The following is a 15,553-nucleotide window of genomic DNA, read 5'->3' as shown; positions in this document are numbered from 1 at the left end:
GGAATGGATAGGAACTTTGGGGATTCTGTCGGTCGATTAATTGCAAACTTTGAAGTCAGAACAAGCTGAGACACGAGATGGAAAAACCATATTTGTCTCCATGCATTTTAGGTTATTGAAAGCACTTTTGCCCATGTGCCCGGCTAGCTCAGTCGGTAGGGCATGAAATCCTTAATCTTAGGGTCGTGGGTTCGAGCCCCACGTTCAGCGACGTTGTTTGTAACCGGTTAATAACCGAACGCGCTCGCAATTGCGCCACGGAAACTGAGACAGCTGCAGCCCACATGGCATCCTAAATCAGGGTGTCAGCGTGTTGGCTGCAAATTCGACGCCAATTCAATTTTCACCAAACCTGACGCAGAAGGACCAAACGATGGCATCGTTTATAAATCTAAACATGCATATTTTCCTATTTTACCCCGCAGTGTTGCTGTGTGTCATGGTGAATCCCTTCTCCTAACATGGGAAAAGGGCCGTTTTAATAGAGCAGGGAGGGACAGACTGTTTCTACTGACAGTAACAGAGGACTGGGATTGAAGATCATGAAATGTTTGCATTTATATAGAACCTCTCCCGACAACCGCACGTAACAAAGCGCTTTCCAGTCAATTACGGGCAGTTTTAATTGAAAAAAAAATCAATTAAGCGCGGAAGGAGGCATTCGATTTGAATGCAGAAACGTCTTGACCTGTAGTCAAATGCTCTCCCCCGAAGCTACATTGCCTTAATACAAGCCCTCCGTTTTGTCGCTCCTTAGTGCTCTGTCTCGCGTGGTGTATGCTTATGTTTGCTCCTCTGTGTGCGTGACTGTGCTTACGCCAAGGGCGTGAACACGTTTTTTTAACATCACACATTCTATTCACTTACTTTATAAATCTTCATAATGAATGTACATAAGATGGCAAAGGCTTAAAGTTGCGAGATGAAATTGACGCGTTCCGTTATTTGTGAGTGGAGACAGCTTATTGACTGAGTTCCTGTACGTTCCATTGTGAAAGATGGTCAAACATTTTCTGTGATCAACATTTAACCAGACAGCGGATTCACTCGGTGTGACGGTGGGTTCCAGTTCTATATCTCTGATCACAGCATCAATTCATGTCACTTGCTGTGAACCAATATTTCTAATAGGTTGGATGCTCCAATATTTTTAATACGTTGGATGTTTAATCTAATTTACTTCATTTTATATTTCATTATTTCATCTCAGATCTATTTCCACCAGAGGCAAGTCTTTCTTTCAAAATGTTCTGTTTAGGTAGAACATAAGTTAGTTTTTCATTCAGTGACAACAACGATGACTTTTCGCTGCAGTATGAAAGCGGCAATGACGTGAAATAGTCACACAAGCTGCTCATATGTTCCTCTCAATTCCCAAAATCCACCAACTTCATCACTGCAGTTCCTCTGTAATCGTTGTGCAGTACAACCACCGGTTACCTATTATCTGCAGCACACGTGACTGCTTCAAAGGTCTTGTGCATGATCTCATTCTGCGGTGCAAACATTCTGTAATACTCTGCTTTCCTGACGCTCAGGCCATGGACAACAAAGTACTTGCTCATTTATCTCTTTTGAATTGTACCCTATCAGGGCCCTTTCCTGTTGTTGTGTTTCCTAGCTCCTGGGTTTCACTTGTTTAAAACTTCCTACATTTCCAAACTTTACCAGCTTAAATGAAAGGTTGTGGAGGTGTAAGAAGAGAGTCCTTTCCCTGTGTGCACTTGCTGCCTGACTTCCTGAATGTTTCCAGCGTTTCCAACTTTCACTGCAGCTGTCTGATCAGATTTGTGTGACAATATAATATCCGTATTTGAGCAGCTCTGTCAACAGCGGCTCGTTGGTCTAGGGGTATGATTCTCGCTTTGGGTGTTATGAGTCGCAAAACTGCGAGAGGTCCCGGGTTCAAATCCCGGACGAGCCCCGTTGTTGTTTGCGATGGCAAAGTCTTGTTCATTTCTTTACCGTGTGCTCTGGCAGGCGGGCGGTGGGATCCCGCCCGAGCGTTCCCCTGTTCGGGCGGAATTCCACATTGGCCCAAAGCCTCAACCCCCCTCCCAGGGTAAGGTGCCCCACAGCCTGAGCCGCCTCGCGGAAATGCCCTCCGTGCCTTTTTCTACCGCGCGGAGGCGTTTCCTGTGCGGGCTGCTGCTGCACACCTTCCACTACCGCCTCCTCGCCTGTCGCCCGGATACACCTTGGCGGGCCTTGTGGCCGCCGGGCGGCGGAGGTCCCCGCTGGAGGTCCCTCTACGGAGGGATCTCCCCCAATTACGTCGGGGACCTGGGGTGGAGGGTGATGCATGCAGCCGTTCCGCACAACCATAGGATTCACTGGTTCACGGGCTCCGAAGACTGCCCTTTCTGCGGCCTTGTGGAGTCCGTGGACCATGTCTATGTTGAGTGTCTTAGGCTGCACTCCCTTTATGTTTTCCTAAAGAACCTTTTATTGATGTTTTGTCTGCACTTCAGTCCCACGCTCCTGATCTACGGACACCCGGTGCGGAGAGGGGAGGGTCGGGATGGCGACCTCCTCGTGAACCTGCTCCTGGGCCTGGCGAAACGCGCCATTTACCGGTCCAGGCAGCGGGCGATCGAGGGGGCCGTCCATCCTGACTGTCTTCCCCTCTACCGCGGCTACGTTCACGACCAGGTGTCCCTGGAGAGGGAGCATGCGGTGTCCACGGGCGGGGTTGACGCCTTCCGCGCCCGCTGGGCACCGCAGCGGTTGGGGTGCATTATTGACCCTAATAATCACATTTTAATTTGATGTTTTTAAGTTTCCTTTGTACTTTGATTTCTGTTCGGGCTGTTCCCCTCCTTTTTGGGGAGCTGCCCCTTTTACTTTGTCCTGACTTAATTTGAGTTTGTTTATTTGGTTTGACCTAAAAAGAGGGCAAACATTCTGTATTACTCTGCTTTCCTGACGCTCAGGCCATGGACCACAAAGTACTTGCTCATTTATCTCTTTTGAATTGTCCCCAATCAGGGCCCTTTCCTGTTGTTGTGTTTCCTAGCTCCTGGTTTTCACTTGTTTAAACCTTCCTACATTTCCAAACTTTACCAGCTTAAATGAAAGGTTGTCGAGGTGTAAGAAGAGAGTCCTTTCCCTGTGCGCACTTGCTGCCTGACTTCCTGAGTGTTTCCAGCGCTTCCAACTTTCACTGCAGCTGCCTGATCAGATTTGTGTGACAATATAATATCCGTATTTGAGCAGCTCTGTCAACAGCGGTTCGTTGGTCTAGGGGTATGATTCTCGCTTTGGGTGTTGTGAGTCGCAAAACTGCGAGAGGTCCCGGGTTCAAATCCCGGACGAGCCCCGTTGTTGTTTGCGATGGCAAAGTCTTGTTTATTTCTTTACCGTGTGCTCTGCTGGATGAGTTTCCCTGCGGTTTCGTTTGAGAAACTGACAATGCAGGGGATCTAATTGCACAACGCACTCACAAGTAATTCAAGATGTTTTCAAAAGTTGACGCTTCTTTTGGACATTCTCTTTATCCCTAGTCAACGATTCAGAGGAGCCAATGCTTGTGGGTTCCGGCCGCTGGCTTTGTGTGCACTGTTATTCATTCATACGATGTGGTTGACTCCCCCACGCACTGTCTATCTTTGTTTCTGTGTATCGATCTGTCTTTTTCACTCTCTCAGACTCTCTCTGTACCTCTATCAACTTTCCATATTGTGCTCTTATTTCCCTCTCTTCTCTTGCTGTCTGTGTAACCAAGATTCACTGGATTGATTGCTGTGATGAGACAGTTGCCCTCGGAGGAGAGATTCATTGTAATTACCCTGTTCTCTCTAGAGTTTGGAATAATGAAAAGTGATCCCACTGAAAAGTCTGGAACGGCGAGACTGTTTGACAGTGTACATGCTGAGAGATTGTTTCCACCCACCCCCCCCCCCCCGCCTCACCCCCTCGCCTCCCTACACCCCTCCACCGCACCCCGCCCCTCCCCCCTACACCCCTCCTCCTTCCCCGCCTCTTGCTCGAGTCTGGAGTGTTTATAACTGGGCTCACAATATCCGGATAGTACGGCAACCATTTAGGACCGAGGTGAGGAGAGAATTCTTCACTCAGAGGCTTGTGAATGCTTGGAATTCTGTAGCCCAACGGCCTGCGGATCCAGAACAAGTGAGGATATTGAATACTGAGAAGGATAATTTTTTTGAACTCAAAGGGAATTAAGGGATTCGGGATTTGTTGGCAAATTGGTGTTGAACGTGGGATCCACCGTGATCTTATTCCGTGGTGGAGGAGAGTCGAAGGGAAATATGACCCACTCCTTCTCCATCGATTCTGTCCACTAGCAACAGCAACCGTGACAGCATTCCTTTTCTACTGGTAAATTTGATCTTTGGTCCAAGGCACTGAACTGATGTTTTGTGGAGGTGTGGGATCGTATTCCGCTGTTTTTAATATTTCATTTGATTTATTTTAAATTTCATGAAATACTTTTGGTCGATCATGCCATGGCTCAGATTTAATGCAGCAGAAAGCATCTTATTCACTTGGGCAAAAGGAGCCAGCAGAGACGATGTAAATACAAGTTGTTCGGTACAATTGGCAGGATTGTGGAATGGGATGGAAATTTAATCCTTATTTATCAAAGAGGCACAAGTACCACCTCTGTTTTCGAGTCGGAAGTAATTTCAGCTCCTCTTCATTCATGTGCTGCACGACAGCAATAGAGTTGCATTCACTGACCTGGAATTAAACCCAGGCCGCGGTAGTGAAAACTCCGAATCCTCCGAGTCCGAACCACTAGACCAGCAGGGAAGGTGTCTGCCTGCACTTTAACCTCACTCATTTATATTAAATTTGGACTTTATTTTCATTTCAGTTTTTGTTTTATACCTGTGATGGGCAAAATGCCATGTTTAGATGGAACATGAGTAATTCCTTCAGCCAGTGACATCACTGTTTGCTGTAACCTGGAACATGAAATCGACAGTGAGGTGAAATAGTCCCACAGGTTGCTCTTGTGTATCTTTCAGTTTCCAAAATCCACCAACCTCATCATTGTCGCTCCAATGAAACAAACAACGCAAACATAGCAGCCTTGTAATGAGGAACTGACACGCAATTAGTTTGAACTCCATTCTTTCCATCGCAGAATTTTGCCGTACTAAAAATACCATCCAAGTGAAAGTTTACCTTTCCCTCGTTCGACAGTAAGAAGTCTCACAACACCAGGTTAAAGTCCAACAGGCTTATGTGGAATCATGAGCATTCGGAGAGCTGCTCCTTCATCAGGAAAGTGTAGAGGCAGGTTTCACAAACACGGCATATATACACAAAGACACAATTGTAAGGTAATGTTTGGAATGAGAGTCTTTTCCGGCAATCAAGTCTTTACAGGTACAGACAACGCAAGTGGCGAGAGGGATAATCACAAGTTATGGAGGTATGAATTGTCTCAAACCAGGACTGTTAGTAGGATTTTGCACTTCCACGCCAATCGGTTACATGTAGTGTGACATGAATCCAAGATCCCGGTTGAGGCCGTGCTCATGCATGCGGAACTTGGCAATCAGTTTCTGCTCGGTGATTCTGCGTTGTCATATGTCTTGAAGGCCACCTGGGAGACCGCTTTGCCGGATGTCCGAGGCTGAGTGCCCTTGACTGCTTAAATGTTCCCCGCAAGGAAGGGAACACTCCTGCCTGGTGACTGTTGCGCAGTGTCAGTTCAGCCGTTGTAGCATCTGCATGGATTCACCGATGTACGACGCCTCTGCACATCGTTTTCTACGTATGAGGTAGACAACGTTGGCCGAGTTGCATGAGCATGTACCGTGTACCTGGTGGAGAGAATTCTCATGTGTGATGATGGCCTCCATGTCAATGGTCCGGCATTGCAGAGATTGCCGTGGCAGAGTTGTTTGGTGTCGTGGTCGCTGTTCTCCTGAAGGGCGGGTAGTTTGCTGCTACCAATGGTCTGTTTGAGTTTGCGCGGTTTTTGAAGGCAAGTGGTGGGGATGTGGGGATGGCCTCGGCGAGATGCTGATCTTCATCGATGACATGTTGAAGGCTCCGAAGAAGCTGTCATAATTTCTCCGCTCCGGGGAAGTACTGGACGACGAAGGGCACCCTGTCGGTCATGTCCTCTGTTTGCCTTCTGAGGAGGTCAGTGCGGTTTTTCGCTGAGGCGCGGCGGAACTGTCGATCAATGAGTCGAGCGTCACATCCCGTTGTTACGAGGAGATGCAGCTCATTCTATTGACCTTTGCCGACTTGCTGTGTTTTAACTTATAATAAAACCTGTATTGATAATAAAAACAGCAGACGTTGTAAGTTCTCAGTAGGTTTGTGCTCCTGTATCTCTGTTTAAGTCCTTGCATCGCTGTGTGTGTGCATCTATATCTGTGTGTGTGCCCCTTATTCTGTGCATTCCCCTGTATCTGTGTTTTCACCGCTATCTCTTTGTGTGTGCCCCTAAATCTGTGTATGCCCCTGAATTGGTGTACGCTCCACTACCTCTCTGTGTCTGTCCCTGTATCTGTGTGTGCACCACTGTGTGTGTGTGTGTGTGTGCCGCAGAGCTGCGTGTGCCCCTGGCTCTCTGTATGCCCCAGTATCTGTTTGTGTGCTTCTGTATCTCTGTTTGTGTGTGTGCCTCTCTATCTCTGAGTGTCCCTCAATCTGTGCGTCTCCCTGTATCTGTGTGAACCCTGGTATCTGTGTGAGTGTGCGTCCCTGTATCTACCTTCATGTGTGTCACTGTATGTGCGTGTTTGCCGCGGTATCTTTGTGTCTCTCCGTGTGTGTATGCCTGTATATGCGTGCACGCGCGTGTGTGTGTGTCTGTTTGTGTGTGTGTGTGTCCATGTATCTGTCTTTCTGTGTCCCCCTATTTGTATGTCTGTCCCTCTATCTGTGTGTGTGACCCTGTATCTGTGTGCGTGCCCCCATGTCTCTGCGTGTGCCCCTGTATCTGTGTCTGTGTGCCCATGTATCTAAATATGCGCATGTATTGTAAGGGAAATTGTACTGGATATTGTATGAGTTTAGTATGAAATTCAGATTCACTTGTAAGGGAAATTGTACTGGATATTGTATGAGTTTAGTATGGAATTCAGATTCATAGGTTTTAGTGAAATAATAAAGCAGATTTAGATAAGTAGTGAAAATGGATATGTAACCTAAAGTAACTTCGTGTGACCTAATATAATCAAGTGTAGTCGATATGATTAAAGTGGAGGAACTAGAGGAACTAAAGAAGTAATATAGCAATCACTAATTAAGGAAAGCAAACAATAGCCACTTAAGAAAACAAGGAAGACTGCTCGGTGGTTCAACTTAATAGTGGACCATAAACCAGCAGAGAGAATGTCTTTTCTGCTAAACACATTAGTGGACCATAAATCAGCAGGGGGATGTCTTTTCTTCTAAACACATTCGCCTTAGCTTACAAAACCACGATTATTGTACAAACAGAAAAGTTCAGATAAGAGCAAGAGTTATAACCACCATGGTTTAAGAAACGAAGAGAGAGAACAGGGAACGACCAAATGCAAAGAAAACAGATAAAGGGTCAACTAAAATTAATGGTGGCCAAAGAAAGATAGGGCTGTAGGGTAAGATTACAACCAAGGACAGGCAGTAAAAGGGAGATAAGGATCTTGAGATAGGAGGCTGAAATGTACATAAAAGAGTGTAAGCCCAAGGGCTCTTTGGAGTGTTCCGGACGTTCCCGACTTTATCTCTTGTGCTGAGAAATAAAGTCTATTGCTTGGAAGATCGCTGCTCAGACTCTCTGTTTTAATTGATGTGAATAAATTGTCGTCCTGGGGAACCACGACAAAATTGGCGCTGCTTAGCAGGGTTGGTGAGAGATCGCCCAGAAAAGCATCTGGAAGGAGTGGCGGAGACGGTGGTCCAACCGGAACCGAGAGGTCCCCAGCCGGCCTTCTGTCAACAAGGTAAGCAGACTTGCATGCATGTAAATCCTTGTTGTCAGAAAGGGGTTTTCTCGAGGCCCGGTGCGCCCGGCTCTCTGCTGGTCCTGGATCTCCCCGACCCAAAAAGATATCCTGCACAGGTAAAACCAAATTGTGTAAAATTTTTTGAGAGACTGAGTCTGATCTGAAGAGCAGAATTTTTGCATGCAAAAGCGCGCTGTGAATACTGTATTGTCTGTGAATGGGTAAAAAGTGAGACGGGAAAAAGGCCGAAAGCTAAAGTAATGCAATTAGGTTAAGTCAAGCGGTTTGGAGCGGGTTTTTCAGGTCACGACTTGCCCAGAAGAGAGTAAGTGTGGGAAAACCTGCCAGTCCAAACCTACCCAGGACCTCGGGTAAGGGACGTCAACCGAGAGGGAGAGAGATCAGTGAGAGATCACTCTCTGACCTAATACAGTAGTCAAAAGCACAGGAGTGGATTTTAAGCACAGGAAAGGGGAGTAGCAGCTAGAATAGAGGAAGTAAAAGACCAATTTGAACAAACTGGTCTGAGAAAACAGCGTGAAGGACAGAAATAAGAGAGAGAGTCGGAATATAGGTAGGGTAATAACTAACAACTTGAAAAATTACCCTGACAAAACTGCCTGGTGACAAGATTGAAAATAACTAATCTTTGAATAATAACAAAAACGGAAGCAACACTGGATTGGAAAAAGATTACACACATAATTAACTTAGAGGAGATAAAGAATGAGTGGCCGTATGTAAATTGGGAAAGAGTAGTCGATAGGAATTGGATAGACGAAATAAAATTGGAAACCCTAGAGAAATTAATAAAGGGATCTGACCGATACAGGATTCTTATACACATAGACGAGCAAGTGAAAACCTACTACCCTCTGGCCCGGGAGAGGAAGATAGTGCCGGGACAGGGGACTACGGGGAAGTGGATATCAGGACCCCGGTTAGAATTACAGATAGTGGCAAAAGAAATCCAAAGGAAAGGTAAACAGGGGACTGAGCACGGAAAAACAATACAGCAAGTAATAATCACTGTGATACCTAACTCTGACAGATTAAGTGACAAAAATTGCGACAGTGATCCAAAAAGACGAGTAATGGCGCACCAAGTTAAGACACCTGTGGAGATATTAGGGGATAAGTTCCCAGCCCTTAGGGGAGATATAGAACACGTCTCTAAAAAATGGGCCAAAAGAACAAATAAGACCAATACACAGTGGCCGGAGGAAGGCACATGGTCCATAGAGAGGTGTGAGGACCAGAAGGGAATGATAAAGAACTATAAGATTAAGGATAAAACGAGCAAAAGAAGGGAAAAGCGAGAAAAGGAGTTAGAGATATTAGCCCTATTCCAACAAGAAGGGAAAGAGAGAAGAGGGGTATGGAGGGGAGGTAGAATGCAGATGCCAGTACAACTTGAGGAAAAAGCAAAATTGGAAGATCCAAACGTAGCCCCACCCCCATACTTAGAGAAACAGAGCTCCACGGGACTGTACCCAGTTATATCAGGCACAATGAATTTTGAGGGAGAATATGACATAGAACAGATGACGAAGGAGGGAAGGGCACAAAGGGAGAGAGAAAAGAGACAAGATATAGAGAGATGGAAGGAGAAACAGAAGAGAGTAGTGAAGACGAAGGGAGGCAATCAGTGTTAGGGGTGCAAAGAAAATCAAGGCGGGAAAGGCACCCACCTGTAAAGTTTCCAGATGTGGATAGGAGAGGGAAAAGGGTATTCCCGGTGATTCTGAAGGGTGGCAGACCGCAGTATATCCCTTGGTCAGGTCAGGATTTGCCTAATTTAATTAATGAATTACCCAATATTTTGGATGGGGCTGGAAGGTGGATTGGACAGTTGGAGGCAGGGATGGTGGGAAAAAGGATGGCACTGGGCGACATCAAAGCTCTCCTGACAAAGGTGCTAGGAATGGACCAAATGGCGGAAGTAATGAGACGTGCTGGCATCCCGACCACAGCTTATGACCCAGCGGTGGATGGGATACTAATGGACCAGTACCGCCAAGACATCTGGCAGGCACTGCGGGATATGTACCCCAATCGAATGGATGTAAAAACCCTAAAGGGAGAGCCACTGGGTGAGGAGGAGAATGCAGTGGTGTATGTGGAGAATCAATTAAAAAGGTGGAGAAGGGACACGGAGAGGGACATTCTAATAGACCCACTGACCAACTCCATGTTCCGGGCTGCAATCCTAGAGGGCTTGCCAGCCCCAGCTAAGACAAGGCTGGAGGAAGTGGTGGGCTTGGACTCAAAAAATTACCGAGAGTTTGTGGATTATGTTGCCCATGCAGTAGAGAGACATCGCAAAGATGAAAAGAATGCAGACAAACAGCTGAAGGAGGTACAACGTAAACTCCTTCAGGCACAGTTGGAGGAGATCAAAAGCAAGGATAAACTGAAGGCAAAAGAGGATCTCGCACCCAGAAAAATAGCACCAATGATGGTGGAGCAAAAGCCAGAGGAAATACCTGCACTAATCAAAGGGGGGAGCGGAGATGGAGGCCAGCCCGTCATAACCTATAACATTTCTGCCTTCCCACTGTCCATGAACCCAGGAGCCTATGGCCTAAATTATCAAAACCCATACGCCCTGCAAAGTCAGACTGACTGGAATAGAAATGGGAAAGGACAGGGAGGTGGTAGGCCACCCTATCAGAATCAGAGAGGACAGGGACAGGTTAATCATCAGACTCCGAGACAGGGACCACTGCCTGGCCCTTCAGGTGTGTGTTGGGGGTGCGGGGAGGCAGGGCACATAAAAAGGAATTGCCCGCGGAATTTCCCCAGACAGGGAGAAAACCAGCAGCAGACAGGCCAACAACTGATCCAAGGATCGCCAAACAGCATCCCGATGTTTCAAGGGCCGGTAAACCATCAGAATTCCCCATAGGGAGGCCCAGAGAACCCCGAAATGGTAGGACAGTACGTACAGATAACAGAAACTGCAGAGCAGGAACCTATAGTTAACGTTAGAGTAGGAGGGATCGAGGTCCCCATGATGATAGACACCGGCGCCACATGTACGTGCATGCAAACGAAATATGCGGATCACTTACCATTGTCAAACCAGTTTGTAAAAACTGTGGGGTTCTCGGGGAAAGTAACATTAGCCCGAATGACGACGCCGGTGCCTGTTACCATTGGAAATAAGACAACCCATGTACCTATTTTAGTATGTGATAAAACTCCTTTAAATCTATTGGGAAGGGATGCAATCCTAGGTTTAGGACTAAAATTAGAATGCACCGAACAAGGAATTGATTTGATGGGAATGTATCCACTTGAAATACCAGGAAAGGAAGGGGTTAATGTATATTGGTTGGGAGATATAGAGGAACAAGTTAAAAAACAGATATGGGAAGTTTGGGGAAAGCTTATAAACACTTGGGTTCCACAAGCCAAATGGCCAAGAACAGAATTACACAGTACAATGATATTTGATGAAGGGCAGGAACCTGAGATACAGGAGAAATGGGAAAGGGAGGCAGGACGAGAACAGGAAATAAAGTCAGGAAGTATTTTAATCGGACTAGAGGGAGTAGCCCTCACCATTGTTAGGAATGAATGGGTTAACAAATGGTTCTCTGTATCTGGGGCGGAGCCACATGTCACATTGAAAGTGAATCCGGGATACAGATCAAAAGACCTAGGACCAATGGTGTTGAGAGCACAAGATTTAGAATTTGTCCAGACAGACAATGTAGATATTTGGACGTCCAGCAATGGACAAATGACGAAAATAATTTTGGATGTTAAAATGCTTGGGAAACCGAAGCAGATAACAATAGGAGTGCAAATCGAGAAACAGGAACTGGAGTGGAGAGAGAGGTTAGAGCAGGATTTGAACTCCCTCCCGCAGGAGTTGTGGTCCAGACAGGACACGGATGTAGGGAGGGTCAAAAACGCTAATCCAGTTGAAGTCAGATTAAAGATAGGACGTCAGGGGCCGTATAGGCCGCAATACCCAATCAAGACAGAAGCAATTGAAGGAATTAGAGGGACAATTAAGGGATTGATAGAAGCAGGGGTATTAAAAGAAACCCGGAGCAGGTGTAATACACCGCTACTACCAGTGAAAAAGGCGGACGGAGAAAAATGGAGATTGGTGCATGATCTAAGGGCAATTAATGAGGTAGTGGAAGATATGCCAGCAGAGGTTCCAAACCCTTATACCTTGATGACAAATATACCACCTGAAAGTAGATGGTTTACTGTAATAGACCTATGTTCGGCATTTTTTAGTGTGCCACTAGCTCAAGAAAGTCAGTATCTCTTTGCATTTACGTACGAGGGGAAACAATACACATACAATAGGATGCCCCAAGGATTTAAACATTCCCCACATGTATTCAATCAGGTGTTGAGAGCAGATTTAGAAGGAATACAGTTGGAAGGAACACTGATACAATATGTGGATGATTTATTATTATGCACAGGAACACAAGAACAGTGCAGGAAGGATAGTTTAAAACTATTGAAAAGACTAGCAGAAGGGGGTCATAAAGTTTCCAGGAAAAAGCTGCAGCTGTGCCAGAAAAAGGTAGAATACTTGGGAAGAGAAATATCAGCAGGACAGAAGGAGATAGCTTCACAGCAAATAGAAGCAGTACTAAAGGTTCCGAAACCACAGACGGTGGGACAAATGATGACATTTTTGGGAATGACAGGATTCAGTTCAGAATGGGTGGAAAGCTATGCCGAAAAAACGCAGGCACTACGAAAGATAATGAAGGAGGCAGGGTGTGACGAATTAAAAGCCAAACTAAAATGGGATAAAGATGCTTCAGACGCATTTGAGAATATAAAGAGAGAAATGGCACAGGCACCAGCCTTGGCTTTACCGACCTATGACAAGCCCTTTGACTTATTTGTGAGTAACAGAGAAGCCGGATTTGCTACAGCAATGTTAATGCAGGAAAATTGCAAGGGTAGACGAAGGCAGGCTGTAGCATATTACAGTACCAAGCTAGACGACGTAGCAATGGGATACCCTCCGTGCTATCAAGGTCTGGCAGCAGCTTGGTGGGCGTACGAAAAGGCAGCCACGGTCACAATGGGATATCCGATAAACATACATGTACACCATAAGGTAGCTGAATTGATTGAGCAAGGAAAATTTGTGCTGACACCTGCTAGGATCCATCATTATCGAATGCTAACCACATTTCCAGATATCACGATAATAAAGTGCAACAGAGTAAATCCAGCTGATTACATGCCATTACCTCATGAAGGAGAAGAACATGAATGCTTAAGAGAAGCAAAAACATTTATGAAACTGAGAAAAGGTTTAAGAGCAGAGGGACTAGTGACAGAAGGGAAAAGGATACTGTATGTAGATGGCTCATGTTACAGCGATCACTTAGGAAACCACGCAGGCTATGCCATAGTTGAACAGAAAGGGGAAACACTTGAAGTTATAGAAGCAGAGAAATGTGAACAGCCCTGTTCAGCCCAACTGGCAGAACTTAAAGCATTGACCAGAGCATGTGAGCTAGCAAACGGGGAAGCATTGGAAATTTATACTGATTCGGCCTATGCCCACGGGGTCTGCCATCTGTTCGGGGCAATATGGAAGCAAAGGGGATTTATGAAAAGCGGAGGAGGACCAATACAACACGAAGGTCAAATCAGGGCTTTAATAAGGGCCATGATGGGTCCAAGGGAATTAGCCATAATTAAGTGTCAGGCGCATAAAAAGGGAGCAGACAGCGTCACACAGGGAAACACCAAAGCCGACAAGGCAGCTAAAGAAGCGTCAGGATGCATTGAGGCTACGATAGCCCCAGTAGAAATAGCAAGGCCGCACCCAGGGCCAGGTACGGGGGATATCGAACCTCAGATCACATTAGAAGATGTAGCACAGTTACAGGAGGAAACCTCTGTAGCTGAAAAGGCAATGTGGAAAGATAGAGGAGCACTACAGGGACAACAGGACAGGATATGGAGAAATGGGGAGGGATTGGTCATAGCACCCACATCATTACTAACCGTACTAATTAGCGAAGCGCATGGAGTGGACCACTGTGCAAGAGGAGAAGTGGCGAGAAAGATCAAGAAGGAAGGATTCTGGTCACCATACCTGCAAAACTCGATTGACTACATACTAAGTCAGTGTGAGGTGTGTGCTCAGAATAACATCAGGAAGGGCATTACTGCCCCAATAGGGCATATACCCATTCCTGAAGGACCATTTAAACATCTATGCATGGACTATGTGGATATGGGAAAGGTGGTGAGGGGGAAAAGATACATGTTAGTGATTATTGATAGATTCAGCAGATGGATAGAAGCAACGCCATCCAAAGATCAAGGATCTGGAACGGTGATTAACTTCCTGTCAAAAGAAATTATCCCAAGATTTGGCATACCCACGCAATTAAGTTCAGACAATGGATCTGCTTTTATAGGAAGGGCACTGAGAGAGACACTCTCGGCACTCCGAGTAAAGCAGAAGTTTGGATGCGTATATCACCCTCAATCCCAAGGAATGGTGGAGAGAGCAAACGGGACCCTTAAGGCTAAAATAAGCAAAATTTGCAGTGAAACAGGGAAAAACTGGATAGATGCTCTGCCATTGGCTCTAATGCAATACAGGAGTCAGGAAAACAGAATCACACATTTGAGCCCACATGAAATGATGACAGGAAGAGTAATGCCGGTACCCAAGATCAGGGGATCAGGAGGTCCTACGCTAGAATGTTTAGATCAAAGCACAAAAGAATATATACAACAATTAACTGTTATACATAGAACTATATTTGAACAGGAAAAAGCCAAGGAGGAGGAGAATCCGGTAACAGAACATCAGATCAAACCTGGAGATCGAGTATACATCAGAAAGTTCCGGAGACGTTGGAACGAACCGAGACGAGAAGGACCGTTTGAAGTCACCAAAGTGTCTCCCACGGCGTTGCAAGTAGAAGGCAGTACACTGTGGTATCACTTGAACCATTGTACCAGAACGGTACCAGGGGTGGGGGAGAGAAGGGAAATTGAAGAAGTACACAGAGTGGATAGAAGTGATAGTGAGGAAGAGATAGAAATACACGGGGAGAATCGTGGGGAGGAGGAACAGGGCCAAGGAAGAACAAAAAGAATAGAGGATGATGAAAGTAGTTCTGTACATGAGCTGGCTGATGATACAAATGCCCAGCCTGAGCCTATTAGTCAAGGTGCCGAGGGAGGTGAGGACAGGGAAGGGGCCCCATTCCCCACCTGGGACTTGGAAACTATTTCCCTTAGGGACTTCCGTGACCCATAGAAAAGGAGAATGGGATACAGAAGACATAAGGGTGCAGAATCAGGAAGATAGAGTATTAAGACGAACAAAACGTGAACGATTAGTGAGCACAAATACTATTTGGGGAAAAGCGCAGAAAAACAAATGGTGGAAATGGGCTGAGTATACAGGTCAGAAAAACAGTGATGGGAAAGAGTGTGTAGTATGCGCATCAGAGAAACCTAACACCCAAGTAACTGATATACCATGGGGATCAGGAGACTGTAGAACCAGGAAACAAAGCTGGAGAAAGGAAAATTGCCGTCCATATACCACACATATACGGTATCATATGATAGGGAATCGGAACTACTCGTATGAGAAGATAGAC

The 15,553-nt window shown here is 46.0% G+C and overlaps 2 non-coding genes across 2 annotated transcripts; both read left to right on the top strand.

Moving 5' to 3' along the window:
- Nucleotides 1-1,834: 1,834 nt before the first annotated feature.
- trnap-ugg (transfer RNA proline (anticodon UGG)) lies at nt 1,835-1,924 on the top strand. The gene is given in 2 exon segments: nt 1,835-1,870; nt 1,889-1,924. It is a non-coding gene; the product is annotated as a tRNA-Pro (tRNA).
- A 1,305-nt stretch (nt 1,925-3,229) lies between these two features.
- On the top strand, nt 3,230-3,319 carry trnap-ugg (transfer RNA proline (anticodon UGG)). Its single transcript is given in 2 exon segments — nt 3,230-3,265; nt 3,284-3,319. It is a non-coding gene; the product is annotated as a tRNA-Pro (tRNA).
- The last annotated feature ends 12,234 nt before the right edge of the window (nt 3,320-15,553 follow it).

This window comes from Mustelus asterias, unplaced genomic scaffold (assembly GCF_964213995.1).
Source record: "Mustelus asterias unplaced genomic scaffold, sMusAst1.hap1.1 HAP1_SCAFFOLD_96, whole genome shotgun sequence".
Taxonomy (NCBI): domain Eukaryota; kingdom Metazoa; phylum Chordata; class Chondrichthyes; order Carcharhiniformes; family Triakidae; genus Mustelus; species Mustelus asterias.
The sequence above is the reverse complement of the archived record's forward strand: the minus strand, read 5'-3'. Positions and strand labels throughout refer to the sequence as shown.